The sequence below is a fragment of the Callospermophilus lateralis genome, unplaced genomic scaffold (assembly GCF_048772815.1).
Source record: "Callospermophilus lateralis isolate mCalLat2 unplaced genomic scaffold, mCalLat2.hap1 Scaffold_3076, whole genome shotgun sequence".
Classification (NCBI taxonomy): domain Eukaryota; kingdom Metazoa; phylum Chordata; class Mammalia; order Rodentia; family Sciuridae; genus Callospermophilus; species Callospermophilus lateralis.
In genome coordinates, this window is record NW_027513699.1 from 23,048 (window position 1) to 50,000 (window position 26,953).

Sequence of the window (26,953 nt, forward strand, 5' to 3'; positions counted from 1 at the left end):
TGTCAGCCCCGCCTAGCCCACTCCACCCCGACCCGATCCGGCCCGGCCGAGGACCCGAGAGGGAGAGCCGGCCAGTCTCCCAGGACCCCCGCGCCGCCGCATGGACCGAGTCAGGTCGGAGCGAGAAAGCCAGCCTGGAGTTGAGTTGAGGAGCGCTGGGCAGTGCTGGGGCGGGGCGAGGGAGGCCCCCTGGGAACACCCGCTGTGTTGGCCCCCTCCACCGCTGCCCTGCCCTCCCCTGCCCTCCCCTGCCCCTGGGCTGAAGGGTGGAAGCCGGCGCAGGCTCTTGAGGCGTTCCGGGGCAGCCTCCGCCGTCTACGGCCATACCACCCTGAACGCGCCCGATCTCGTCTGATCTCGGAAGCTAAGCAGGGTCGGGCCTGGTTAGTACTTGGATGGGAGACCGCCTGGGAATACCGGGTGCTGTAGGCTTTTGCGCCCCCTTCCCACACGCACTTTTCTTGCGTGGCCCGGAAACAGTGTCCGTGACCGCCTCAGGCCGTGACCCCCGGGCCCGCGGGGGTAGGGCGCAGGGGCAGCCCTGGGCTCCCGGTGTCCCTTCAGGCCTGCGGCTGGCCTCCCGACTCCCGCCTCCCGCCTCGCCTCCGGCGCCCAGCGCCCAGCGCCTGCAGTGAGCCACACTGGCCTGGCTCTCTCCAGGGACGCTAGGACACTCCAGGCGACCCGGCGGAGCCGAGCCTGGTCCAGGCCTCGACCAGTCCTGTGCACCCTGACCGACCCCCACCCCCCCCCACCACTCACACTCCCGGATGGGGGGTGGGGAGGCGCACACCTGCTTTTCCCCAGAACACAGGGCCCACCCGCAGGGGCCGCTCCCCACCCGTTCTTGCCACACCAGCAGAGCGTGGCCACCCAGGTCCTGGGAGTGAGAGAGTCCATCCAGCGTCTCTCCCTAGGTCCGTCCCTTGGCAACTCTGCCTCCCTTCCCAACGCCTTCCTCCTGAGGGTCCCAGCCCTGAGTCTGTCTCTTCACCCATCTCTCTCTCTTTCTCTCTCTCTCTCTCTATCTCTGTCTCTCTCTCTCTCTCTCTCTCTCACACACACACACACACACACACACACTCTGGAAGCAGATGTCTTTCTGTCTATCTCTCTGCTCATCCATCTCTCCTTCACCTTTGTGACTCTACTGGCCTGTGAGGAGGCCTCCTGTCTCCATCTCCCACTCAGTGTGTCTCTTTCCTTGGCCCTTCTGTCTGTCACCCTGTCTCTCTCGCTCTCTCTCTCTCTCTCTCTCTCTCTCTCACACACACACACACACACACACACTCTGGAAGCAGATGTCTTTCTGTCTATCTCTCTGCTCATCCATCTCTCCTTCACCTTTGAGACTCTACTGGCCTGTGAGGAGGCCTCCTGTCTCCATCTCCCACTCAGTGTGTCTCTTTCCTTGGCCCTTCTGTCTGTCACCCTGTCTCTCTCGCTCTCTCTCTCTCTCTCTCTCTCTCTCTCACAAACACACACACAGACACACACTCACTCCTCTCTTCCCCCCTCCCACCCCAGCCACCTCACTCTGGGCTGCAAGTCACCCAGTCCATGGCAGCCTCGAGACTGGGCGGTCACAGGTTCTCTCATCTCCCATCTAACTTCCCGTGGATGTAAGAGTGGATTCCCACATCCCCCTTGAAGTGAGTGCACGTCTTCAGGGTGTGTGCAGGGCAGAGGCTGAGAGAAGGCCCAGGAGGCCACAGGGTCTTAGGAGGCTGCGCTGGGAGCCAAGCAAGAGAGCAGATGTCAAAGGAGGGCAGGTGCTCCGAGAAGAGGAGGAAGCAGCCTTCGGAGCAGGCAAGTGGTTCGGGGCCAGGAGGTTGCCGGGGAGGACCACGTGCCGAGGGGAGCTGAAGGCCAAGGCCGGGCGGTGGGGACAGGGAGGCAGAGGCCCCTTTGTTCGCGGCGAACCCTCCACCTGGAGACGCCTGGCCGCGAGGCAGGGCCTGAAGGCCCGGTGGGCGCGCGACCCCCCGCAACCGCTGCTCCCCCCGGCCCCCCGCAAGGCTTGCGGGTGAGGGGGATTCCGGTCTGGTGAGGCCGTCGACTGGGCTCTGACGGGGTTTGACTCGGAACGCTACTTTCACAGGCGGTCCTTTCCGGGAGCACAGCCCATGGACAAATGGACGGAGGGGTCTCTGCCCTTCCTCAGGGCGGTGCTGTACAGGTCCTGGTCCTTGAGGTGTACAAACAAGGCGCAGAGCCCTCCGACCTTGGCACTCAGTCCGAAGGGAGTCACTCGGGGGTGGGGTAGAGTGTGGTGGGGTGGGGGTGAGGTAGGGTAGGGTGGGGGTGGCGGTGGGGGTGCGGGGCGGCCAAGCGCTGCTGTGCAGAGTGGACAAAGCAGAGTGGATGGGGAACTCAGGGCGAGGCCCGCGCCCCAGCGGCGCACTTCTGAGCCTGGCCCTGTGACTGACTGACTGACTGACTGACTGACTGGGAACCAGCGGGCCACAGCCGGCTCGCCACCCGCTGCCCGGTTGTCTGTGGGTCCCTGCGTGTGTTCCTCCTCGGGCCCTCCCTGAGGGTGGCTCCCCGCACAGGTGTTGTGTGTGGCCGGCCACTCGCCATTGCCCAGTCCCACTGCATTTCCAGCTGGGGCGCTGGGCCTCTGTCAGGGTCTCTGGGGTGTCCGGTGGGGGGCGCGGGGGGCCGGGGTGTCTGCTCCCGTCTTCGCCCCTGGCTCTCTGGGCGCCCGGCTCGGCTCTGCTCGGCTAGGCTAGGCTAGGGTAGCGCGGGCGGCGGCAGCTGGGGATTCTCTGGGGATTCTCGGCCAGGCGAAGGGCTGGGTGGGGTGGCGGTGCGGTTGCCGGGTGCCCGGGGGTCGGGGGTCTTGGGGCTCGGCGAGGAGGGGCAGAGGCCAGGCCAGGCCGGGGCGGGGCTCCCGGTAGGTGGAGCCAGGTGCCCAGGGGCAGAGGTGGAGGCGGGACTCAGCCCCTGTCAGCCCCGCCTAGCCCACTCCACCCCGACCCGATCCGGCCCGGCCGAGGACCCGAGAGGGAGAGCCGGCCAGTCTCCCAGGACCCCCGCGCCGCCGCATGGACCGAGTCAGGTCGGAGCGAGAAAGCCAGCCTGGAGTTGAGTTGAGGAGCGCTGGGCAGTGCTGGGGCGGGGCGAGGGAGGCCCCCTGGGAACACCCGCTGTGTTGGCCCCCTCCACCGCTGCCCTGCCCTCCCCTGCCCTCCCCTGCCCCTGGGCTGAAGGGTGGAAGCCGGCGCAGGCTCTTGAGGCGTTCCGGGGCAGCCTCCGCCGTCTACGGCCATACCACCCTGAACGCGCCCGATCTCGTCTGATCTCGGAAGCTAAGCAGGGTCGGGCCTGGTTAGTACTTGGATGGGAGACCGCCTGGGAATACCGGGTGCTGTAGGCTTTTGCGCCCCCTTCCCACACGCACTTTTCTTGCGTGGCCCGGAAACAGTGTCCGTGACCGCCTCAGGCCGTGACCCCCGGGCCCGCGGGGGTAGGGCGCAGGGGCAGCCCTGGGCTCCCGGTGTCCCTTCAGGCCTGCGGCTGGCCTCCGGCCTCCCGCCTCCCGCCTCGCCTCCGGCGCCCAGCGCCCAGCGCCTGCAGTGAGCCACACTGGCCTGGCTCTCTCCAGGGACGCTAGGACACTCCAGGCGACCCGGCGGAGCCGAGCCTGGTCCAGGCCTCGACCAGTCCTGTGCACCCTGACCGACCCCCACCCCCCCCCACCACTCACACTCCCGGATGGGGGGTGGGGAGGCGCACACCTGCTTTTCCCCAGAACACAGGGCCCACCCGCAGGGGCCGCTCCCCACCCGTTCTTGCCACACCAGCAGAGCGTGGCCACCCAGGTCCTGGGAGTGAGAGAGTCCATCCAGCGTCTCTCCCTAGGTCCGTCCCTTGGCAACTCTGCCTCCCTTCCCAACGCCTTCCTCCTGAGGGTCCCAGCCCTGAGTCTGTCTCTTCACCCATCTCTCTCTCTTTCTCTCTCTCTCTCTCTATCTCTGTCTCTCTCTCTCTCTCTCTCTCTCTCTCTCACACACACACACACACACACACACACACTCTGGAAGCAGATGTCTTTCTGTCTATCTCTCTGCTCATCCATCTCTCCTTCACCTTTGTGACTCTACTGGCCTGTGAGGAGGCCTCCTGTCTCCATCTCCCACTCAGTGTGTCTCTTTCCTTGGCCCTTCTGTCTGTCACCCTGTCTCTCTCGCTCTCTCTCTCTCTCTCTCTCTCTCTCTCTCACAAACACACACACACAGACACACACTCACTCCTCTCTTCCCCCCTCCCACCCCAGCCACCTCACTCTGGGCTGCAAGTCACCCAGTCCATGGCAGCCTCGAGACTGGGCGGTCACAGGTTCTCTCATCTCCCATCTAACTTCCCGTGGATGTAAGAGTGGATTCCCACATCCCCCTTGAAGTGAGTGCACGTCTTCAGGGTGTGTGCAGGGCAGAGGCTGAGAGAAGGCCCAGGAGGCCACAGGGTCTTAGGAGGCTGCGCTGGGAGCCAAGCAAGAGAGCAGATGTCAAAGGAGGGCAGGTGCTCCGAGAAGAGGAGGAAGCAGCCTTCGGAGCAGGCAAGTGGTTCGGGGCCAGGAGGTTGCCGGGGAGGACCACGTGCCGAGGGGAGCTGAAGGCCAAGGCCGGGCGGTGGGGACAGGGAGGCAGAGGCCCCTTTGTTCGCGGCGAACCCTCCACCTGGAGACGCCTGGCCGCGAGGCAGGGCCTGAAGGCCCGGTGGGCGCGCGACCCCCCGCAACCGCTGCTCCCCCCCGCCCCCCGCAAGGCTTGCGGGTGAGGGGGCTTCCGGTCTGGTGAGGCCGTCGACTGGGCTCTGACGGGGTTTGACTCGGAACGCTACTTTCACAGGCGGTCCTTTCCGGGAGCACAGCCCATGGACAAATGGACGGAGGGGTCTGTGCCCTTCCTCAGGGCGGTGCTGTACAGGTCCTGGTCCTTGAGGTGTACAAACAAGGCGCAGAGCCCTCCGACCTTGGCACTCAGTCCGAAGGGAGTCACTCGGGGGTGGGGTAGAGTGTGGTGGGGTGGGGGTGAGGTAGGGTAGGGTGGGGGTGGCGGTGGGGGTGCGGGGCGGCCAAGCGCTGCTGTGCAGAGTGGACAAAGCAGAGTGGATGGGGAACTCAGGGCGAGGCCCGCGCCCCAGCGGCGCACTTCTGAGCCTGGCCCTGTGACTGACTGACTGACTGACTGACTGACTGACTGGGAAGCAGCGGGCCACAGCCGGCTCGCCACCCGCTGCCCGGTTGTCTGTGGGTCCCTGCCTGTGTTCCTCCTCGGGCCCTCCCTGAGGGTGGCTCCCCGCACAGGTGTTGTGTGTGGCCGGCCGCTCGCCATTGCCCAGTCCCACTGCATTTCCAGCTGGGGCGCTGGGCCTCTGTCAGGGTCTCTGGGGTGTCCGGTGGGGGGCGCGGGGGGCCGGGGTGTCTGCTCCCGTCTTCGCCCCTGGCTCTCTGGGCGCCCGGCTCGGCTCTGCTCGGCTAGGCTAGGCTAGGGTAGCGCGGGCGGCGGCAGCTGGGGATTCTCTGGGGATTCTCGGCCAGGCGAAGGGCTGGGTGGGGTGGCGGTGCGGGTGCCGGGTGCCCGGGGGTCGGGGGTCTTGGGGCTCGGCGAGGAGGGGCAGAGGCCAGGCCAGGCCGGGACGGGGCTCCCGGTAGGTGGAGCCAGGTGCCCAGGGGCAGAGGTGGAGGCGGGACTCAGCCCCTGTCAGCCCCGCCTAGCCCACTCCACCCCGACCCGATCCGGCCCGGCCGAGGACCCGAGAGGGAGAGCCGGCCAGTCTCCCAGGACCCCCGCGCCGCCGCGGGGACCGAGTCAGGTCGGAGCGAGAAAGCCAGCCTGGAGTTGAGTTGAGGAGCGCTGGGCAGTGCTGGGGCGGGGCGAGGGAGGCCCCCTGGGAACACCCGCTGTGTTGGCCCCCTCCACCGCTGCCCTGCCCTCCCCTGCCCTCCCCTGCCCCTGGGCTGAAGGGTGGAAGCCGGCGCAGGCTCTTGAGGCGTTCCGGGGCAGCCTCCGCCGTCTACGGCCATACCACCCTGAACGCGCCCGATCTCGTCTGATCTCGGAAGCTAAGCAGGGTCGGGCCTGGTTAGTACTTGGATGGGAGACCGCCTGGGAATACCGGGTGCTGTAGGCTTTTGCGCCCCCTTCCCACACGCACTTTTCTTGCGTGGCCCGGAAACAGTGTCCGTGACCGCCTCAGGCCGTGACCCCCGGGCCCGCGGGGGTAGGGCGCAGGGGCAGCCCTGGGCTCCCGGTGTCCCTTCAGGCCTGCGGCTGGCCTCCCGCCTCCCGCCTCCCGCCTCGCCTCCGGCGCCCAGCGCCCAGCGCCTGCAGTGAGCCACACTGGCCTGGCTCTCTCCAGGGACGCTAGGACACTCCAGGCGACCCGGCGGAGCCGAGCCTGGTCCAGGCCTCGACCAGTCCTGTGCACCCTGACCGACCCCCACCCCCCCCCACCACTCACACTCCCGGATGGGGGGTGGGGAGGCGCACACCTGCTTTTCCCCAGAACACAGGGCCCACCCGCAGGGGCCGCTCCCCACCCGTTCTTGCCACACCAGCAGAGCGTGGCCACCCAGGTCCTGGGAGTGAGAGAGTCTATCCAGCGTCTCTCCCTAGGTCCGTCCCTTGGCAACTCTGCCTCCCTTCCCAACGCCTTCCTCCTGAGGGTCCCAGCCCTGAGTCTGTCTCTTCACCCTTCTCTCTCTCTTTCTCTCTCTCTCTCTCTATCTCTGTCTCTCTCTCTCTCTCTCTCTCTCTCTCTCTCTCACACACACACACACACACACACACACACTCTGGAAGCAGATGTCTTTCTGTCTATCTCTCTGCTCATCCATCTCTCCTTCACCTTTGTGACTCTACTGGCCTGTGAGGAGGCCTCCTGTCTCCATCTCCCACTCAGTGTGTCTCTTTCCTTGGCCCTTCTGTCTGTCACCCTGTCTCTCTCGCTCTCTCTCTCTCTCTCTCTCTCTCTCTCACACACACACACACACACACACACTCTGGAAGCAGATGTCTTTCTGTCTATCTCTCTGCTCATCCATCTCTCCTTCACCTTTGAGACTCTACTGGCCTGTGAGGAGGCCTCCTGTCTCCATCTCCCACTCAGTGTGTCTCTTTCCTTGGCCCTTCTGTCTGTCACCCTGTCTCTCTCGCTCTCTCTCTCTCTCTCTCTCTCTCTCTCACAAACACACACACACAGACACACACTCACTCCTCTCTTCCCCCCTCCCACCCCAGCCACCTCACTCTGGGCTGCAAGTCACCCAGTCCATGGCAGCCTCGAGACTGGGCGGTCACAGGTTCTCTCATCTCCCATCTAACTTCCCGTGGATGTAAGAGTGGATTCCCACATCCCCCTTGAAGTGAGTGCACGTCTTCAGGGTGTGTGCAGGGCAGAGGCTGAGAGAAGGCCCAGGAGGCCACAGGGTCTTAGGAGGCTGCGCTGGGAGCCAAGCAAGAGAGCAGATGTCAAAGGAGGGCAGGTGCTCCGAGAAGAGGAGGAAGCAGCCTTCGGAGCAGGCAAGTGGTTCGGGGCCAGGAGGTTGCCGGGGAGGACCACGTGCCGAGGGGAGCTGAAGGCCAAGGCCGGGCGGTGGGGACAGGGAGGCAGAGGCCCCTTTGTTCGCGGCGAACCCTCCACCTGGAGACGCCTGGCCGCGAGGCAGGGCCTGAAGGCCCGGTGGGCGCGCGACCCCCCGCAACCGCTGCTCCCCCCGGCCCCCCGCAAGGCTTGCGGGTGAGGGGGATTCCGGTCTGGTGAGGCCGTCGACTGGGCTCTGACGGGGTTTGACTCGGAACGCTACTTTCACAGGCGGTCCTTTCCGGGAGCACAGCCCATGGACAAATGGACGGAGGGGTCTCTGCCCTTCCTCAGGGCGGTGCTGTACAGGTCCTGGTCCTTGAGGTGTACAAACAAGGCGCAGAGCCCTCCGACCTTGGCACTCAGTCCGAAGGGAGTCACTCGGGGGTGGGGTAGAGTGTGGTGGGGTGGGGGTGAGGTAGGGTAGGGTGGGGGTGGCGGTGGGGGTGCGGGGCGGCCAAGCGCTGCTGTGCAGAGTGGACAAAGCAGAGTGGATGGGGAACTCAGGGCGAGGCCCGCGCCCCAGCGGCGCACTTCTGAGCCTGGCCCTGTGACTGACTGACTGACTGACTGACTGACTGACTGGGAACCAGCGGGCCACAGCCGGCTCGCCACCCGCTGCCCGGTTGTCTGTGGGTCCCTGCGTGTGTTCCTCCTCGGGCCCTCCCTGAGGGTGGCTCCCCGCACAGGTGTTGTGTGTGGCCGGCCACTCGCCATTGCCCAGTCCCACTGCATTTCCAGCTGGGGCGCTGGGCCTCTGTCTGGGTCTCTGGGGTGTCCGGTGGGGGGCGCGGGGGGCCGGGGTGTCTGCTCCCGTCTTCGCCCCTGGCTCTCTGGGCGCCCGGCTCGGCTCTGCTCGGCTAGGCTAGGCTAGGGTAGCGCGGGCGGCGGCAGCTGGGGATTCTCTGGGGATTCTCGGCCAGGCGAAGGGCTGGGTGGGGTGGCGGTGCGGTTGCCGGGTGCCCGGGGGTCGGGGGTCTTGGGGCTCGGCGAGGAGGGGCAGAGGCCAGGCCAGGCCGGGGCGGGGCTCCCGGTAGGTGGAGCCAGGTGCCCAGGGGCAGAGGTGGAGGCGGGACTCAGCCCCTGTCAGCCCCGCCTAGCCCACTCCACCCCGACCCGATCCGGCCCGGCCGAGGACCCGAGAGGGAGAGCCGGCCAGTCTCCCAGGACCCCCGCGCCGCCGCATGGACCGAGTCAGGTCGGAGCGAGAAAGCCAGCCTGGAGTTGAGTTGAGGAGCGCTGGGCAGTGCTGGGGCGGGGCGAGGGAGGCCCCCTGGGAACACCCGCTGTGTTGGCCCCCTCCACCGCTGCCCTGCCCTCCCCTGCCCTCCCCTGCCCCTGGGCTGAAGGGTGGAAGCCGGCGCAGGCTCTTGAGGCGTTCCGGGGCAGCCTCCGCCGTCTACGGCCATACCACCCTGAACGCGCCCGATCTCGTCTGATCTGGAAGCTAAGCAGGGTCGGGCCTGGTTAGTACTTGGATGGGAGACCGCCTGGGAATACCGGGTGCTGTAGGCTTTTGCGCCCCCTTCCCACACGCACTTTTCTTGCGTGGCCCGGAAACAGTGTCCGTGACCGCCTCAGGCCGTGACCCCCGGGCCCGCGCGGGTAGGGCGCAGGGGCAGCCCTGGGCTCCCGGTGTCCCTTCAGGCCTGCGGCTGGCCTCCCGCCTCGCCTCCGGCGCCCAGCGCCCAGCGCCTGCAGTGAGCCACACTGGCCTGGCTCTCTCCAGGGACGCTAGGACACTCCAGGCGACCCGGCGGAGCCGAGCCTGGTCCAGGCCTCGACCAGTCCTGTGCACCCTGACCGACCCCCACCCCCCCCCACCACTCACACTCCCGGATGGGGGGTGGGGAGGCGCACACCTGCTTTTCCCCAGAACACAGGGCCCACCCGCAGGGGCCGCTCCCCACCCGTTCTTGCCACACCAGCAGAGCGTGGCCACCCAGGTCCTGGGAGTGAGAGAGTCCATCCAGCGTCTCTCCCTAGGTCCGTCCCTTGGCAACTCTGCCTCCCTTCCCAACGCCTTCCTCCTGAGGGTCCCAGCCCTGAGTCTGTCTCTTCACCCATCTCTCTCTCTTTCTCTCTCTCTCTCTCTATCTCTGTCTCTCTCTCTCTCTCTCTCTCTCTCTCTCTCACACACACACACACACACACACACACTCTGGAAGCAGATGTCTTTCTGTCTATCTCTCTGCTCATCCATCTCTCCTTCACCTTTGTGACTCTACTGGCCTGTGAGGAGGCCTCCTGTCTCCATCTCCCACTCAGTGTGTCTCTTTCCTTGGCCCTTCTGTCTGTCACCCTGTCTCTCTCGCTCTCTCTCTCTCTCTCTCTCTCTCTCTCACAAACACACACACACAGACACACACTCACTCCTCTCTTCCCCCCTCCCACCCCAGCCACCTCACTCTGGGCTGCAAGTCACCCAGTCCATGGCAGCCTCGAGACTGGGCGGTCACAGGTTCTCTCATCTCCCATCTAACTTCCCGTGGATGTAAGAGTGGATTCCCACATCCCCCTTGAAGTGAGTGCACGTCTTCAGGGTGTGTGCAGGGCAGAGGCTGAGAGAAGGCCCAGGAGGCCACAGGGTCTTAGGAGGCTGCGCTGGGAGCCAAGCAAGAGAGCAGATGTCAAAGGAGGGCAGGTGCTCCGAGAAGAGGAGGAAGCAGCCTTCGGAGCAGGCAAGTGGTTCGGGGCCAGGAGGTTGCCGGGGAGGACCACGTGCCGAGGGGAGCTGAAGGCCAAGGCCGGGCGGTGGGGACAGGGAGGCAGAGGCCCCTTTGTTCGCGGCGAACCCTCCACCTGGAGACGCCTGGCCGCGAGGCAGGGCCTGAAGGCCCGGTGGGCGCGCGACCCCCCGCAACCGCTGCTCCCCCCCGCCCCCCGCAAGGCTTGCGGGTGAGGGGGCTTCCGGTCTGGTGAGGCCGTCGACTGGGCTCTGACGGGGTTTGACTCGGAACGCTACTTTCACAGGCGGTCCTTTCCGGGAGCACAGCCCATGGACAAATGGACGGAGGGGTCTGTGCCCTTCCTCAGGGCGGTGCTGTACAGGTCCTGGTCCTTGAGGTGTACAAACAAGGCGCAGAGCCCTCCGACCTTGGCACTCAGTCCGAAGGGAGTCACTCGGGGGTGGGGTAGAGTGTGGTGGGGTGGGGGTGAGGTAGGGTAGGGTGGGGGTGGCGGTGGGGGTGCGGGGCGGCCAAGCGCTGCTGTGCAGAGTGGACAAAGCAGAGTGGATGGGGAACTCAGGGCGAGGCCCGCGCCCCAGCGGCGCACTTCTGAGCCTGGCCCTGTGACTGACTGACTGACTGACTGACTGGGAACCAGCGGGCCACAGCCGGCTCGCCACCCGCTGCCCGGTTGTCTGTGGGTCCCTGCGTGTGTTCCTCCTCGGGCCCTCCCTGAGGTTGGCTCCCCGCACAGGTGTTGTGTGTGGCCGGCCGCTCGCCATTGCCCAGTCCCACTGCATTTCCAGCTGGGGCGCTGGGCCTCTGTCAGGGTCTCTGGGGTGTCCGGTGGGGGGCGCGGGGGGCCGGGGTGTCTGCTCCCGTCTTCGCCCCTGGCTCTCTGGGCGCCCGGCTCGGCTCTGCTCGGCTAGGCTAGGCTAGGGTAGCGCGGGCGGCGGCAGCTGGGGATTCTCTGGGGATTCTCGGCCAGGCGAAGGGCTGGGTGGGGTGGCGGTGCGGGTGCCGGGTGCCCGGGGGTCGGGGGTCTTGGGGCTCGGCGAGGAGGGGCAGAGGCCAGGCCAGGCCGGGGCGGGGCTCCCGGTAGGTGGAGCCAGGTGCCCAGGGGCAGAGGTGGAGGCGGGACTCAGCCCCTGTCAGCCCCGCCTAGCCCACTCCACCCCGACCCGATCCGGCCCGGCCGAGGACCCGAGAGGGAGAGCCGGCCAGTCTCCCAGGACCCCCGCGCCGCCGCATGGACCGAGTCAGGTCGGAGCGAGAAAGCCAGCCTGGAGTTGAGTTGAGGAGCGCTGGGCAGTGCTGGGGCGGGGCGAGGGAGGCCCCCTGGGAACACCCGCTGTGTTGGCCCCCTCCACCGCTGCCCTGCCCTCCCCTGCCCTCCCCTGCCCCTGGGCTGAAGGGTGGAAGCCGGCGCAGGCTCTTGAGGCGTTCCGGGGCAGCCTCCGCCGTCTACGGCCATACCACCCTGAACGCGCCCGATCTCGTCTGATCTCGGAAGCTAAGCAGGGTCGGGCCTGGTTAGTACTTGGATGGGAGACCGCCTGGGAATACCGGGTGCTGTAGGCTTTTGCGCCCCCTTCCCACACGCACTTTTCTTGCGTGGCCCGGAAACAGTGTCCGTGACCGCCTCAGGCCGTGACCCCCGGGCCCGCGGGGGTAGGGCGCAGGGGCAGCCCTGGGCTCCCGGTGTCCCTTCAGGCCTGCGGCTGGCCTCCGGCCTCCCGCCTCCCGCCTCGCCTCCGGCGCCCAGCGCCCAGCGCCTGCAGTGAGCCACACTGGCCTGGCTCTCTCCAGGGACGCTAGGACACTCCAGGCGACCCGGCGGAGCCGAGCCTGGTCCAGGCCTCGACCAGTCCTGTGCACCCTGACCGACCCCCACCCCCCCCCACCACTCACACTCCCGGATGGGGGGTGGGGAGGCGCACACCTGCTTTTCCCCAGAACACAGGGCCCACCCGCAGGGGCCGCTCCCCACCCGTTCTTGCCACACCAGCAGAGCGTGGCCACCCAGGTCCTGGGAGTGAGAGAGTCCATCCAGCGTCTCTCCCTAGGTCCGTCCCTTGGCAACTCTGCCTCCCTTCCCAACGCCTTCCTCCTGAGGGTCCCAGCCCTGAGTCTGTCTCTTCACCCATCTCTCTCTCTTTCTCTCTCTCTCTCTCTATCTCTGTCTCTCTCTCTCTCTCTCTCTCTCTCTCTCTCACACACACACACACACACACACACACTCTGGAAGCAGATGTCTTTCTGTCTATCTCTCTGCTCATCCATCTCTCCTTCACCTTTGTGACTCTACTGGCCTGTGAGGAGGCCTCCTGTCTCCATCTCCCACTCAGTGTGTCTCTTTCCTTGGCCCTTCTGTCTGTCACCCTGTCTCTCTCGCTCTCTCTCTCTCTCTCTCTCTCTCTCTCACAAACACACACACACAGACACACACTCACTCCTCTCTTCCCCCCTCCCACCCCAGCCACCTCACTCTGGGCTGCAAGTCACCCAGTCCATGGCAGCCTCGAGACTGGGCGGTCACAGGTTCTCTCATCTCCCATCTAACTTCCCGTGGATGTAAGAGTGGATTCCCACATCCCCCTTGAAGTGAGTGCACGTCTTCAGGGTGTGTGCAGGGCAGAGGCTGAGAGAAGGCCCAGGAGGCCACAGGGTCTTAGGAGGCTGCGCTGGGAGCCAAGCAAGAGAGCAGATGTCAAAGGAGGGCAGGTGCTCCGAGAAGAGGAGGAAGCAGCCTTCGGAGCAGGCAAGTGGTTCGGGGCCAGGAGGTTGCCGGGGAGGACCACGTGCCGAGGGGAGCTGAAGGCCAAGGCCGGGCGGTGGGGACAGGGAGGCAGAGGCCCCTTTGTTCGCGGCGAACCCTCCACCTGGAGACGCCTGGCCGCGAGGCAGGGCCTGAAGGCCCGGTGGGCGCGCGACCCCCCGCAACCGCTGCTCCCCCCCGCCCCCCGCAAGGCTTGCGGGTGAGGGGGCTTCCGGTCTGGTGAGGCCGTCGACTGGGCTCTGACGGGGTTTGACTCGGAACGCTACTTTCACAGGCGGTCCTTTCCGGGAGCACAGCCCATGGACAAATGGACGGAGGGGTCTGTGCCCTTCCTCAGGGCGGTGCTGTACAGGTCCTGGTCCTTGAGGTGTACAAACAAGGCGCAGAGCCCTCCGACCTTGGCACTCAGTCCGAAGGGAGTCACTCGGGGGTGGGGTAGAGTGTGGTGGGGTGGGGGTGAGGTAGGGTAGGGTGGGGGTGGCGGTGGGGGTGCGGGGCGGCCAAGCGCTGCTGTGCAGAGTGGACAAAGCAGAGTGGATGGGGAACTCAGGGCGAGGCCCGCGCCCCAGCGGCGCACTTCTGAGCCTGGCCCTGTGACTGACTGACTGACTGACTGACTGGGAACCAGCGGGCCACAGCCGGCTCGCCACCCGCTGCCCGGTTGTCTGTGGGTCCCTGCGTGTGTTCCTCCTCGGGCCCTCCCTGAGGTTGGCTCCCCGCACAGGTGTTGTGTGTGGCCGGCCGCTCGCCATTGCCCAGTCCCACTGCATTTCCAGCTGGGGCGCTGGGCCTCTGTCAGGGTCTCTGGGGTGTCCGGTGGGGGGCGCGGGGGGCCGGGGTGTCTGCTCCCGTCTTCGCCCCTGGCTCTCTGGGCGCCCGGCTCGGCTCTGCTCGGCTAGGCTAGGCTAGGGTAGCGCGGGCGGCGGCAGCTGGGGATTCTCTGGGGATTCTCGGCCAGGCGAAGGGCTGGGTGGGGTGGCGGTGCGGGTGCCGGGTGCCCGGGGGTCGGGGGTCTTGGGGCTCGGCGAGGAGGGGCAGAGGCCAGGCCAGGCCGGGGCGGGGCTCCCGGTAGGTGGAGCCAGGTGCCCAGGGGCAGAGGTGGAGGCGGGACTCAGCCCCTGTCAGCCCCGCCTAGCCCACTCCACCCCGACCCGATCCGGCCCGGCCGAGGACCCGAGAGGGAGAGCCGGCCAGTCTCCCAGGACCCCCGCGCCGCCGCATGGACCGAGTCAGGTCGGAGCGAGAAAGCCAGCCTGGAGTTGAGTTGAGGAGCGCTGGGCAGTGCTGGGGCGGGGCGAGGGAGGCCCCCTGGGAACACCCGCTGTGTTGGCCCCCTCCACCGCTGCCCTGCCCTCCCCTGCCCTCCCCTGCCCCTGGGCTGAAGGGTGGAAGCCGGCGCAGGCTCTTGAGGCGTTCCGGGGCAGCCTCCGCCGTCTACGGCCATACCACCCTGAACGCGCCCGATCTCGTCTGATCTCGGAAGCTAAGCAGGGTCGGGCCTGGTTAGTACTTGGATGGGAGACCGCCTGGGAATACCGGGTGCTGTAGGCTTTTGCGCCCCCTTCCCACACGCACTTTTCTTGCGTGGCCCGGAAACAGTGTCCGTGACCGCCTCAGGCCGTGACCCCCGGGCCCGCGGGGGTAGGGCGCAGGGGCAGCCCTGGGCTCCCGGTGTCCCTTCAGGCCTGCGGCTGGCCTCCGGCCTCCCGCCTCCCGCCTCGCCTCCGGCGCCCAGCGCCCAGCGCCTGCAGTGAGCCACACTGGCCTGGCTCTCTCCAGGGACGCTAGGACACTCCAGGCGACCCGGCGGAGCCGAGCCTGGTCCAGGCCTCGACCAGTCCTGTGCACCCTGACCGACCCCCACCCCCCCCCACCACTCACACTCCCGGATGGGGGGTGGGGAGGCGCACACCTGCTTTTCCCCAGAACACAGGGCCCACCCGCAGGGGCCGCTCCCCACCCGTTCTTGCCACACCAGCAGAGCGTGGCCACCCAGGTCCTGGGAGTGAGAGAGTCCATCCAGCGTCTCTCCCTAGGTCCGTCCCTTGGCAACTCTGCCTCCCTTCCCAACGCCTTCCTCCTGAGGGTCCCAGCCCTGAGTCTGTCTCTTCACCCATCTCTCTCTCTTTCTCTCTCTCTCTCTCTATCTCTGTCTCTCTCTCTCTCTCTCTCTCTCTCTCTCTCTCACACACACACACACACACACACACACTCTGGAAGCAGATGTCTTTCTGTCTATCTCTCTGCTCATCCATCTCTCCTTCACCTTTGTGACTCTACTGGCCTGTGAGGAGGCCTCCTGTCTCCATCTCCCACTCAGTGTGTCTCTTTCCTTGGCCCTTCTGTCTGTCACCCTGTCTCTCTCGCTCTCTCTCTCTCTCTCTCTCTCTCTCTCTCACAAACACACACACACAGACACACACTCACTCCTCTCTTCCCCCCTCCCACCCCAGCCACCTCACTCTGGGCTGCAAGTCACCCAGTCCATGGCAGCCTCGAGACTGGGCGGTCACAGGTTCTCTCATCTCCCATCTAACTTCCCGTGGATGTAAGAGTGGATTCCCACATCCCCCTTGAAGTGAGTGCACGTCTTCAGGGTGTGTGCAGGGCAGAGGCTGAGAGAAGGCCCAGGAGGCCACAGGGTCTTAGGAGGCTGCGCTGGGAGCCAAGCAAGAGAGCAGATGTCAAAGGAGGGCAGGTGCTCCGAGAAGAGGAGGAAGCAGCCTTCGGAGCAGGCAAGTGGTTCGGGGCCAGGAGGTTGCCGGGGAGGACCACGTGCCGAGGGGAGCTGAAGGCCAAGGCCGGGCGGTGGGGACAGGGAGGCAGAGGCCCCTTTGTTCGCGGCGAACCCTCCACCTGGAGACGCCTGGCCGCGAGGCAGGGCCTGAAGGCCCGGTGGGCGCGCGACCCCCCGCAACCGCTGCTCCCCCCCGCCCCCCGCAAGGCTTGCGGGTGAGGGGGCTTCCGGTCTGGTGAGGCCGTCGACTGGGCTCTGACGGGGTTTGACTCGGAACGCTACTTTCACAGGCGGTCCTTTCCGGGAGCACAGCCCATGGACAAATGGACGGAGGGGTCTGTGCCCTTCCTCAGGGCGGTGCTGTACAGGTCCTGGTCCTTGAGGTGTACAAACAAGGCGCAGAGCCCTCCGACCTTGGCACTCAGTCCGAAGGGAGTCACTCGGGGGTGGGGTAGAGTGTGGTGGGGTGGGGGTGAGGTAGGGTAGGGTGGGGGTGGCGGTGGGGGTGCGGGGCGGCCAAGCGCTGCTGTGCAGAGTGGACAAAGCAGAGTGGATGGGGAACTCAGGGCGAGGCCCGCGCCCCAGCGGCGCACTTCTGAGCCTGGCCCTGTGACTGACTGACTGACTGACTGACTGACTGACTGACTGGGAACCAGCGGGCCACAGCCGGCTCGCCACCCGCTGCCCGGTTGTCTGTGGGTCCCTGCGTGTGTTCCTCCTCGGGCCCTCCCTGAGGGTGGCTCCCCGCACAGGTGTTGTGTGTGGCCGGCCACTCGCCATTGCCCAGTCCCACTGCATTTCCAGCTGGGGCGCTGGGCCTCTGTCAGGGTCTCTGGGGTGTCCGGTGGGGGGCGCGGGGGGCCGGGGTGTCTGCTCCCGTCTTCGCCCCTGGCTCTCTGGGCGCCCGGCTCGGCTCTGCTCGGCTAGGCTAGGCTAGGGTAGCGCGGGCGGCGGCAGCTGGGGATTCTCTGGGGATTCTCGGCCAGGCGAAGGGCTGGGTGGGGTGGCGGTGCGGGTGCCGGGTGCCCGGGGGTCGGGGGTCTTGGGGCTCGGCGAGGAGGGGCAGAGGCCAGGCCAGGCCGGGGCGGGGCTCCCGGTAGGTGGAGCCAGGTGCCCAGGGGCAGAGGTGGAGGCGGGACTCAGCCCCTGTCAGCCCCGCCTAGCCCACTCCACCCCGACCCGATCCGGCCCGGCCGAGGACCCGAGAGGGAGAGCCGGCCAGTCTCCCAGGACCCCCGCGCCGCCGCATGGACCGAGTCAGGTCGGAGCGAGAAAGCCAGCCTGGAGTTGAGTTGAGGAGCGCTGGGCAGTGCTGGGGCGGGGCGAGGGAGGCCCCCTGGGAACACCCGCTGTGTTGGCCCCCTCCACCGCTGCCCTGCCCTCCCCTGCCCTCCCCTGCCCCTGGGCTGAAGGGTGGAAGCCGGCGCAGGCTCTTGAGGCGTTCCGGGGCAGCCTCCGCCGTCTACGGCCATACCACCCTGAACGCGCCCGATCTCGTCTGATCTCGGAAGCTAAGCAGGGTCGGGCCTGGTTAGTACTTGGATGGGAGACCGCCTGGGAATACCGGGTGCTGTAGGCTTTTGCGCCCCCTTCCCACACGCACTTTTCTTGCGTGGCCCGGAAACAGTGTCCGTGACCGCCTCAGGCCGTGACCCCCGGGCCCGCGGGGGTAGGGCGCAGGGGCAGCCCTGGGCTCCCGGTGTCCCTTCAGGCCTGCGGCTGGCCTCCCGCCTCCCGCCTCCCGCCTCGCCTCCGGCGCCCAGCGCCCAGCGCCTGCAGTGAGCCACACTGGCCTGGCTCTCTCCAGGGACGCTAGGACACTCCAGGCGACCCGGCGGAGCCGAGCCTGGTCCAGGCCTCGACCAGTCCTGTGCACCCTGACCGACCCCCACCCCCCCCCACCACTCACACTCCCGGATGGGGGGTGGGGAGGCGCACACCTGCTTTTCCCCAGAACACAGGGCCCACCCGCAGGGGCCGCTCCCCACCCGTTCTTGCCACACCAGCAGAGCGTGGCCACCCAGGTCCTGGGAGTGAGAGAGTCCATCCAGCGTCTCTCCCTAGGTCCGTCCCTTGGCAACTCTGCCTCCCTTCCCAACGCCTTCCTCCTGAGGGTCCCAGCCCTGAGTCTGTCTCTTCACCCATCTCTCTCTCTTTCTCTCTCTCTCTCTCTATCTCTGTCTCTCTCTCTCTCTCTCTCTCTCTCTCACACACACACACACACACACACTCTGGAAGCAGATGTCTTTCTGTCTATCTCTCTGCTCATCCATCTCTCCTTCACCTTTGTGACTCTACTGGCCTGTGAGGAGGCCTCCTGTCTCCATCTCCCACTCAGTGTGTCTCTTTCCTTGGCCCTTCTGTCTGTCACCCTGTCTCTCTCGCTCTCTCTCTCTCTCTCTCTCTCTCTCTCACACACACACACACACACACACACTCTGGAAGCAGATGTCTTTCTGTCTATCTCTCTGCTCATCCATCTCTCCTTCACCTTTGAGACTCTACTGGCCTGTGAGGAGGCCTCCTGTCTCCATCTCCCACTCAGTGTGTCTCTTTCCTTGGCCCTTCTGTCTGTCACCCTGTCTCTCTCGCTCTCTCTCTCTCTCTCTCTCTCTCTCTCACAAACACACACACACAGACACACACTCACTCCTCTCTTCCCCCCTCCCACCCCAGCCACCTCACTCTGGGCTGCAAGTCACCCAGTCCATGGCAGCCTCGAGACTGGGCGGTCACAGGTTCTCTCATCTCCCATCTAACTTCCCGTGGATGTAAGAGTGGATTCCCACATCCCCCTTGAAGTGAGTGCACGTCTTCAGGGTGTGTGCAGGGCAGAGGCTGAGAGAAGGCCCAGGAGGCCACAGGGTCTTAGGAGGCTGCGCTGGGAGCCAAGCAAGAGAGCAGATGTCAAAGGAGGGCAGGTGCTCCGAGAAGAGGAGGAAGCAGCCTTCGGAGCAGGCAAGTGGTTCGGGGCCAGGAGGTTGCCGGGGAGGACCACGTGCCGAGGGGAGCTGAAGGCCAAGGCCGGGCGGTGGGGACAGGGAGGCAGAGGCCCCTTTGTTCGCGGCGAACCCTCCACCTGGAGACGCCTGGCCGCGAGGCAGGGCCTGAAGGCCCGGTGGGCGCGCGACCCCCCGCAACCGCTGCTCCCCCCGGCCCCCCGCAAGGCTTGCGGGTGAGGGGGATTCCGGTCTGGTGAGGCCGTCGACTGGGCTCTGACGGGGTTTGACTCGGAACGCTACTTTCACAGGCGGTCCTTTCCGGGAGCACAGCCCATGGACAAATGGACGGAGGGGTCTCTGCCCTTCCTCAGGGCGGTGCTGTACAGGTCCTGGTCCTTGAGGTGTACAAACAAGGCGCAGAGCCCTCCGACCTTGGCACTCAGTCCGAAGGGAGTCACTCGGGGGTGGGGTAGAGTGTGGTGGGGTGGGGGTGAGGTAGGGTAGGGTGGGGGTGGCGGTGGGGGTGCGGGGCGGCCAAGCGCTGCTGTGCAGAGTGGACAAAGCAGAGTGGATGGGGAACTCAGGGCGAGGCCCGCGCCCCAGCGGCGCACTTCTGAGCCTGGCCCTGTGACTGACTGACTGACTGACTGACTGACTGACTGGGAACCAGCGGGCCACAGCCGGCTCGCCACCCGCTGCCCGGTTGTCTGTGGGTCCCTGCGTGTGTTCCTCCTCGGGCCCTCCCTGAGGGTGGCTCCCCGCACAGGTGTTGTGTGTGGCCGGCCACTCGCCATTGCCCAGTCCCACTGCATTTCCAGCTGGGGCGCTGGGCCTCTGTCAGGGTCTCTGGGGTGTCCGGTGGGGGGCGCGGGGGGCCGGGGTGTCTGCTCCCGTCTTCGCCCCTGGCTCTCTGGGCGCCCGGCTCGGCTCTGCTCGGCTAGGCTAGGCTAGGGTAGCGCGGGCGGCGGCAGCTGGGGATTCTCTGGGGATTCTCGGCCAGGCGAAGGGCTGGGTGGGGTGGCGGTGCGGTTGCCGGGTGCCCGGGGGTCGGGGGTCTTGGGGCTCGGCGAGGAGGGGCAGAGGCCAGGCCAGGCCGGGGCGGGGCTCCCGGTAGGTGGAGCCAGGTGCCCAGGGGCAGAGGTGGAGGCGGGACTCAGCCCCTGTCAGCCCCGCCTAGCCCACTCCACCCCGACCCGATCCGGCCCGGCCGAGGACCCGAGAGGGAGAGCCGGCCAGTCTCCCAGGACCCCCGCGCCGCCGCATGGACCGAGTCAGGTCGGAGCGAGAAAGCCAGCCTGGAGTTGAGTTGAGGAGCGCTGGGCAGTGCTGGGGCGGGGCGAGGGAGGCCCCCTGGGAACACCCGCTGTGTTGGCCCCCTCCACCGCTGCCCTGCCCTCCCCTGCCCTCCCCTGCCCCTGGGCTGAAGGGTGGAAGCCGGCGCAGGCTCTTGAGGCGTTCCGGGGCAGCCTCCGCCGTCTACGGCCATACCACCCTGAACGCGCCCGATCTCGTCTGATCTGGAAGCTAAGCAGGGTCGGGCCTGGTTAGTACTTGGATGGGAGACCGCCTGGGAATACCGGGTGCTGTAGGCTTTTGCGCCCCCTTCCCACACGCACTTTTCTTGCGTGGCCCGGAAACAGTGTCCGTGACCGCCTCAGGCCGTGACCCCCGGGCCCGCGCGGGTAGGGCGCAGGGGCAGCCCTGGGCTCCCGGTGTCCCTTCAGGCCTGCGGCTGGCCTCCCGCCTCGCCTCCGGCGCCCAGCGCCCAGCGCCTGCAGTGAGCCACACTGGCCTGGCTCTCTCCAGGGACGCTAGGACACTCCAGGCGACCCGGCGGAGCCGAGCCTGGTCCAGGCCTCGACCAGTCCTGTGCACCCTGACCGACCCCCACCCCCCCCCACCACTCACACTCCCGGATGGGGGGTGGGGAGGCGCACACCTGCTTTTCCCCAGAACACAGGGCCCACCCGCAGGGGCCGCTCCCCACCCGTTCTTGCCACACCAGCAGAGCGTGGCCACCCAGGTCCTGGGAGTGAGAGAGTCCATCCAGCGTCTCTCCCTAGGTCCGTCCCTTGGCAACTCTGCCTCCCTTCCCAACGCCTTCCTCCTGAGGGTCCCAGCCCTGAGTCTGTCTCTTCACCCATCTCTCTCTCTTTCTCTCTCTCTCTCTCTATCTCTGTCTCTCTCTCTCTCTCTCTCTCTCTCTCTCTCACACACACACACACACACACACACACTCTGGAAGCAGATGTCTTTCTGTCTATCTCTCTGCTCATCCATCTCTCCTTCACCTTTGTGACTCTACTGGCCTGTGAGGAGGCCTCCTGTCTCCATCTCCCACTCAGTGTGTCTCTTTCCTTGGCCCTTCTGTCTGTCACCCTGTCTCTCTCGCTCTCTCTCTCTCTCTCTCTCTCTCTCTCACAAACACACACACACAGACACACACTCACTCCTCTCTTCCCCCCTCCCACCCCAGCCACCTCACTCTGGGCTGCAAGTCACCCAGTCCATGGCAGCCTCGAGACTGGGCGGTCACAGGTTCTCTCATCTCCCATCTAACTTCCCGTGGATGTAAGAGTGGATTCCCACATCCCCCTTGAAGTGAGTGCACGTCTTCAGGGTGTGTGCAGGGCAGAGGCTGAGAGAAGGCCCAGGAGGCCACAGGGTCTTAGGAGGCTGCGCTGGGAGCCAAGCAAGAGAGCAGATGTCAAAGGAGAGCAGGTGCTCCGAGAAGAGGAGGAAGCAGCCTTCGGAGCAGGCAAGTGGTTCGGGGCCAGGAGGTTGCCGGGGAGGACCACGTGCCGAGGGGAGCTGAAGGCCAAGGCCGGGCGGTGGGGACAGGGAGGCAGAGGCCCCTTTGTTCGCGGCGAACCCTCCACCTGGAGACGCCTGGCCGCGAGGCAGGGCCTGAAGGCCCGGTGGGCGCGCGACCCCCCGCAACCGCTGCTCCCCCCCGCCCCCCGCAAGGCTTGCGGGTGAGGGGGCTTCCGGTCTGGTGAGGCCGTCGACTGGGCTCTGACGGGGTTTGACTCGGAACGCTACTTTCACAGGCGGTCCTTTCCGGGAGCACAGCCCATGGACAAATGGACGGAGGGGTCTGTGCCCTTCCTCAGGGCGGTGCTGTACAGGTCCTGGTCCTTGAGGTGTACAAACAAGGCGCAGAGCCCTCCGACCTTGGCACTCAGTCCGAAGGGAGTCACTCGGGGGTGGGGTAGAGTGTGGTGGGGTGGGGGTGAGGTAGGGTAGGGTGGGGGTGGCGGTGGGGGTGCGGGGCGGCCAAGCGCTGCTGTGCAGAGTGGACAAAGCAGAGTGGATGGGGAACTCAGGGCGAGGCCCGCGCCCCAGCGGCGCACTTCTGAGCCTGGCCCTGTGACTGACTGACTGACTGACTGACTGGGAACCAGCGGGCCACAGCCGGCTCGCCACCCGCTGCCCGGTTGTCTGTGGGTCCCTGCGTGTGTTCCTCCTCGGGCCCTCCCTGAGGGTGGCTCCCCGCACAGGTGTTGTGTGTGGCCGGCCACTCGCCATTGCCCAGTCCCACTGCATTTCCAGCTGGGGCGCTGGGCCTCTGTCAGGGTCTCTGGGGTGTCCGGTGGGGGGCGCGGGGGGCCGGGGTGTCTGCTCCCGTCTTCGCCCCTGGCTCTCTGGGCGCCCGGCTCGGCTCTGCTCGGCTAGGCTAGGCTAGGGTAGCGCGGGCGGCGGCAGCTGGGGATTCTCTGGGGATTCTCGGCCAGGCGAAGGGCTGGGTGGGGTGGCGGTGCGGGTGCCGGGTGCCCGGGGGTCGGGGGTCTTGGGGCTCGGCGAGGAGGGGCAGAGGCCAGGCCAGGCCGGGGCGGGGCTCCCGGTAGGTGGAGCCAGGTGCCCAGGGGCAGAGGTGGAGGCGGGACTCAGCCCCTGTCAGCCCCGCCTAGCCCACTCCACCCCGACCCGATCCGGCCCGGCCGAGGACCCGAGAGGGAGAGCCGGCCAGTCTCCCAGGACCCCCGCGCCGCCGCGGGGACCGAGTCAGGTCGGAGCGAGAAAGCCAGCCTGGAGTTGAGTTGAGGAGCGCTGGGCAGTGCTGGGGCGGGGCGAGGGAGGCCCCCTGGGAACACCCGCTGTGTTGGCCCCCTCCACCGCTGCCCTGCCCTCCCCTGCCCTCCCCTGCCCCTGGGCTGAAGGGTGGAAGCCGGCGCAGGCTCTTGAGGCGTTCCGGGGCAGCCTCCGCCGTCTACGGCCATACCACCCTGAACGCGCCCGATCTCGTCTGATCTCGGAAGCTAAGCAGGGTCGGGCCTGGTTAGTACTTGGATGGGAGACCGCCTGGGAATACCGGGTGCTGTAGGCTTTTGCGCCCCCTTCCCACACGCACTTTTCTTGCGTGGCCCGGAAACAGTGTCCGTGACCGCCTCAGGCCGTGACCCCCGGGCCCGCGGGGGTAGGGCGCAGGGGCAGCCCTGGGCTCCCGGTGTCCCTTCAGGCCTGCTGCTGGCCTCCGGCCTCCCGCCTCCCGCCTCGCCTCCGGCGCCCAGCGCCCAGCGCCTGCAGTGAGGCACACTGGCCTGGCTCTCTCCAGGGACGCTAGGACACTCCAGGCGACCCGGCGGAGCAGAGCCTGGTCCAGGCCTCGACCAGTCCTGTGCACCCTGACCGACCCCCACCCCCCCCCACCACTCACACTCCCGGATGGGGGGTGGGGAGGCGCACACCTGCTTTTCCCCAGAACACAGGGCCCACCCGCAGGGGCCGCTCCCCACCCGTTCTTGCCACACCAGCAGAGCGTGGCCACCCAGGTCCTGGGAGTGAGAGAGTCCATCCAGCGTCTCTCCCTAGGTCCGTCCCTTGGCAACTCTGCCTCCCTTCCCAACGCCTTCCTCCTGAGGGTCCCAGCCCTGAGTCTGTCTCTTCACCCATCTCTCTCTCTCTCTCTCTCTCTCTCTCTCTCTCTCTCACACACACACACACACACACACTCTGGAAGCAGATGTCTTTCTGTCTATCTCTCTGCTCATCCATCTCTCCTTCACCTTTGTGACTCTACTGGCCTGTGAGGAGGCCTCCTGTCTCCATCTCCCACTCAGTGTGTCTCTTTCCTTGGCCCTTCTGTCTGTCACCCTGTCTCTCTCGCTCTCTCTCTCTCTCTCTCTCTCTCTCTCTCTCTCTCACAAACACACACACACAGACACACACTCACTCCTCTCTTCCCCCCTCCCACCCCAGCCACCTCACTCTGGGCTGCAAGTCACCCAGTCCATGGCAGCCTCGAGACTGGGCGGTCACAGGTTCTCTCATCTCCCATCTAACTTCCCGTGGATGTAAGAGTGGATTCCCACATCCCCCTTGAAGTGAGTGCACGTCTTCAGGGTGTGTGCAGGGCAGAGGCTGAGAGAAGGCCCAGGAGGCCACAGGGTCTTAGGAGGCTGCGCTGGGAGCCAAGCAAGAGAGCAGATGTCAAAGGAGAGCAGGTGCTCCGAGAAGAGGAGGAAGCAGCCTTCGGAGCAGGCAAGTGGTTCGGGGCCAGGAGGTTGCCGGGGAGGACCACGTGCCGAGGGGAGCTGAAGGCCAAGGCCGGGCGGTGGGGACAGGGAGGCAGAGGCCCCTTTGTTCGCGGCGAACCCTCCACCTGGAGACGCCTGGCCGCGAGGCAGGGCCTGAAGGCCCGGTGGGCGCGCGACCCCCCGCAACCGCTGCTCCCCCCCGCCCCCCGCAAGGCTTGCGGGTGAGGGGGCTTCCGGTCTGGTGAGGCCGTCGACTGGGCTCTGACGGGGTTTGACTCGGAACGCTACTTTCACAGGCGGTCCTTTCCGGGAGCACAGCCCATGGACAAATGGACGGAGGGGTCTGTGCCCTTCCTCAGGGCGGTGCTGTACAGGTCCTGGTCCTTGAGGTGTACAAACAAGGCGCAGAGCCCTCCGACCTTGGCACTCAGTCCGAAGGGAGTCACTCGGGGGTGGGGTAGAGTGTGGTGGGGTGGGGGTGAGGTAGGGTAGGGTGGGGGTGGCGGTGGGGGTGCGGGGCGGCCAAGCGCTGCTGTGCAGAGTGGACAAAGCAGAGTGGATGGGGAACTCAGGGCGAGGCCCGCGCCCCAGCGGCGCACTTCTGAGCCTGGCCCTGTGACTGACTGACTGACTGACTGACTGGGAACCAGCGGGCCACAGCCGGCTCGCCACCCGCTGCCCGGTTGTCTGTGGGTCCCTGCGTGTGTTCCTCCTCGGGCCCTCCCTGAGGGTGGCTCCCCGCACAGGTGTTGTGTGTGGCCGGCCACTCGCCATTGCCCAGTCCCACTGCATTTCCAGCTGGGGCGCTGGGCCTCTGTCAGGGTCTCTGGGGTGTCCGGTGGGGGGCGCGGGGGGCCGGGGTGTCTGCTCCCGTCTTCGCCCCTGGCTCTCTGGGCGCCCGGCTCGGCTCTGCTCGGCTAGGCTAGGCTAGGGTAGCGCGGGCGGCGGCAGCTGGGGATTCTCTGGGGATTCTCGGCCAGGCGAAGGGCTGGGTGGGGTGGCGGTGCGGGTGCCGGGTGCCCGGGGGTCGGGGGTCTTGGGGCTCGGCGAGGAGGGGCAGAGGCCAGGCCAGGCCGGGGCGGGGCTCCCGGTAGGTGGAGCCAGGTGCCCAGGGGCAGAGGTGGAGGCGGGACTCAGCCCCTGTCAGCCCCGCCTAGCCCACTCCACCCCGACCCGATCCGGCCCGGCCGAGGACCCGAGAGGGAGAGCCGGCCAGTCTCCCAGGACCCCCGCGCCGCCGCGGGGACCGAGTCAGGTCGGAGCGAGAAAGCCAGCCTGGAGTTGAGTTGAGGAGCGCTGGGCAGTGCTGGGGCGGGGCGAGGGAGGCCCCCTGGGAACACCCGCTGTGTTGGCCCCCTCCACCGCTGCCCTGCCCTCCCCTGCCCTCCCCTGCCCCTGGGCTGAAGGGTGGAAGCCGGCGCAGGCTCTTGAGGCGTTCCGGGGCAGCCTCCGCCGTCTACGGCCATACCACCCTGAACGCGCCCGATCTCGTCTGATCTCGGAAGCTAAGCAGGGTCGGGCCTGGTTAGTACTTGGATGGGAGACCGCCTGGGAATACCGGGTGCTGTAGGCTTTTGCGCCCCCTTCCCACACGCACTTTTCTTGCGTGGCCCGGAAACAGTGTCCGTGACCGCCTCAGGCCGTGACCCCCGGGCCCGCGGGGGTAGGGCGCAGGGGCAGCCCTGGGCTCCCGGTGTCCCTTCAGGCCTGCTGCTGGCCTCCGGCCTCCCGCCTCCCGCCTCGCCTCCGGCGCCCAGCGCCCAGCGCCTGCAGTGAGGCACACTGGCCTGGCTCTCTCCAGGGACGCTAGGACACTCCAGGCGACCCGGCGGAGCAGAGCCTGGTCCAGGCCTCGACCAGTCCTGTGCACCCTGACCGACCCCCACCCCCCCCCACCACTCACACTCCCGGATGGGGGGTGGGGAGGCGCACACCTGCTTTTCCCCAGAACACAGGGCCCACCCGCAGGGGCCGCTCCCCACCCGTTCTTGCCACACCAGCAGAGCGTGGCCACCCAGGTCCTGGGAGTGAGAGAGTCCATCCAGCGTCTCTCCCTAGGTCCGTCCCTTGGCAACTCTGCCTCCCTTCCCAACGCCTTCCTCCTGAGGGTCCCAGCCCTGAGTCTGTCTCTTCACCCATCTCTCTCTCTCTCTCTCTCTCTCTCTCTCTCTCTCTCTCTCTCTCACACACACACACACACACACACTCTGGAAGCAGATGTCTTTCTGTCTATCTCTCTGCTCATCCATCTCTCCTTCACCTTTGTGACTCTACTGGCCTGTGAGGAGGCCTCCTGTCTCCATCTCCCACTCAGTGTGTCTCTTTCCTTGGCCCTTCTGTCTGTCACCCTGTCTCTCTCGCTCTCTCTCTCTCTCTCTCTCTCTCTCTCTCTCTCTCACAAACACACACACACAGACACACACTCACTCCTCTCTTCCCCCCTCCCACCCCAGCCACCTCACTCTGGGCTGCAAGTCACCCAGTCCATGGCAGCCTCGAGACTGGGCGGTCACAGGTTCTCTCATCTCCCATCTAACTTCCCGTGGATGTAAGAGTGGATTCCCACATCCCCCTTGAAGTGAGTGCACGTCTTCAGGGTGTGTGCAGGGCAGAGGCTGAGAGAAGGCCCAGGAGGCCACAGGGTCTTAGGAGGCTGCGCTGGGAGCCAAGCAAGAGAGCAGATGTCAAAGGAGAGCAGGTGCTCCGAGAAGAGGAGGAAGCAGCCTTCGGAGCAGGCAAGTGGTTCGGGGCCAGGA

General features: G+C 66.7%; 10 non-coding genes across 10 annotated transcripts; all 10 read left to right on the forward strand.

Annotated features, from left to right (window-relative positions):
- The first annotated feature begins 313 nt into the window (after positions 1 to 313).
- Positions 314 to 432, forward strand: LOC143640466 (5S ribosomal RNA). The gene has a single exon (XR_013154936.1). It is a non-coding gene; the product is annotated as a 5S ribosomal RNA (ribosomal RNA).
- A 2,831-nt stretch (positions 433 to 3,263) lies between these two features.
- Positions 3,264 to 3,382, forward strand: LOC143640467 (5S ribosomal RNA). Its single transcript, XR_013154937.1, has one exon. It is a non-coding gene; the product is annotated as a 5S ribosomal RNA (ribosomal RNA).
- Positions 3,383 to 6,022: 2,640 nt separating this feature from the next.
- Positions 6,023 to 6,141, forward strand: LOC143640468 (5S ribosomal RNA). The gene has a single exon (XR_013154938.1). It is a non-coding gene; the product is annotated as a 5S ribosomal RNA (ribosomal RNA).
- Positions 6,142 to 8,990: 2,849 nt separating this feature from the next.
- On the forward strand, positions 8,991 to 9,108 carry LOC143640478 (5S ribosomal RNA). The gene has a single exon (XR_013154948.1). It is a non-coding gene; the product is annotated as a 5S ribosomal RNA (ribosomal RNA).
- A 2,616-nt stretch (positions 9,109 to 11,724) lies between these two features.
- LOC143640469 (5S ribosomal RNA) lies at positions 11,725 to 11,843 on the forward strand. The gene has a single exon (XR_013154939.1). It is a non-coding gene; the product is annotated as a 5S ribosomal RNA (ribosomal RNA).
- A 2,630-nt stretch (positions 11,844 to 14,473) lies between these two features.
- Positions 14,474 to 14,592, forward strand: LOC143640470 (5S ribosomal RNA). Its single transcript, XR_013154940.1, has one exon. It is a non-coding gene; the product is annotated as a 5S ribosomal RNA (ribosomal RNA).
- A 2,646-nt stretch (positions 14,593 to 17,238) lies between these two features.
- LOC143640471 (5S ribosomal RNA) lies at positions 17,239 to 17,357 on the forward strand. Its single transcript, XR_013154941.1, has one exon. It is a non-coding gene; the product is annotated as a 5S ribosomal RNA (ribosomal RNA).
- Positions 17,358 to 20,194: 2,837 nt separating this feature from the next.
- Positions 20,195 to 20,312, forward strand: LOC143640479 (5S ribosomal RNA). Its single transcript, XR_013154949.1, has one exon. It is a non-coding gene; the product is annotated as a 5S ribosomal RNA (ribosomal RNA).
- A 2,616-nt stretch (positions 20,313 to 22,928) lies between these two features.
- On the forward strand, positions 22,929 to 23,047 carry LOC143640472 (5S ribosomal RNA). The gene has a single exon (XR_013154942.1). It is a non-coding gene; the product is annotated as a 5S ribosomal RNA (ribosomal RNA).
- A 2,604-nt stretch (positions 23,048 to 25,651) lies between these two features.
- On the forward strand, positions 25,652 to 25,770 carry LOC143640473 (5S ribosomal RNA). The gene has a single exon (XR_013154943.1). It is a non-coding gene; the product is annotated as a 5S ribosomal RNA (ribosomal RNA).
- Positions 25,771 to 26,953: the final 1,183 nt, after the last annotated feature.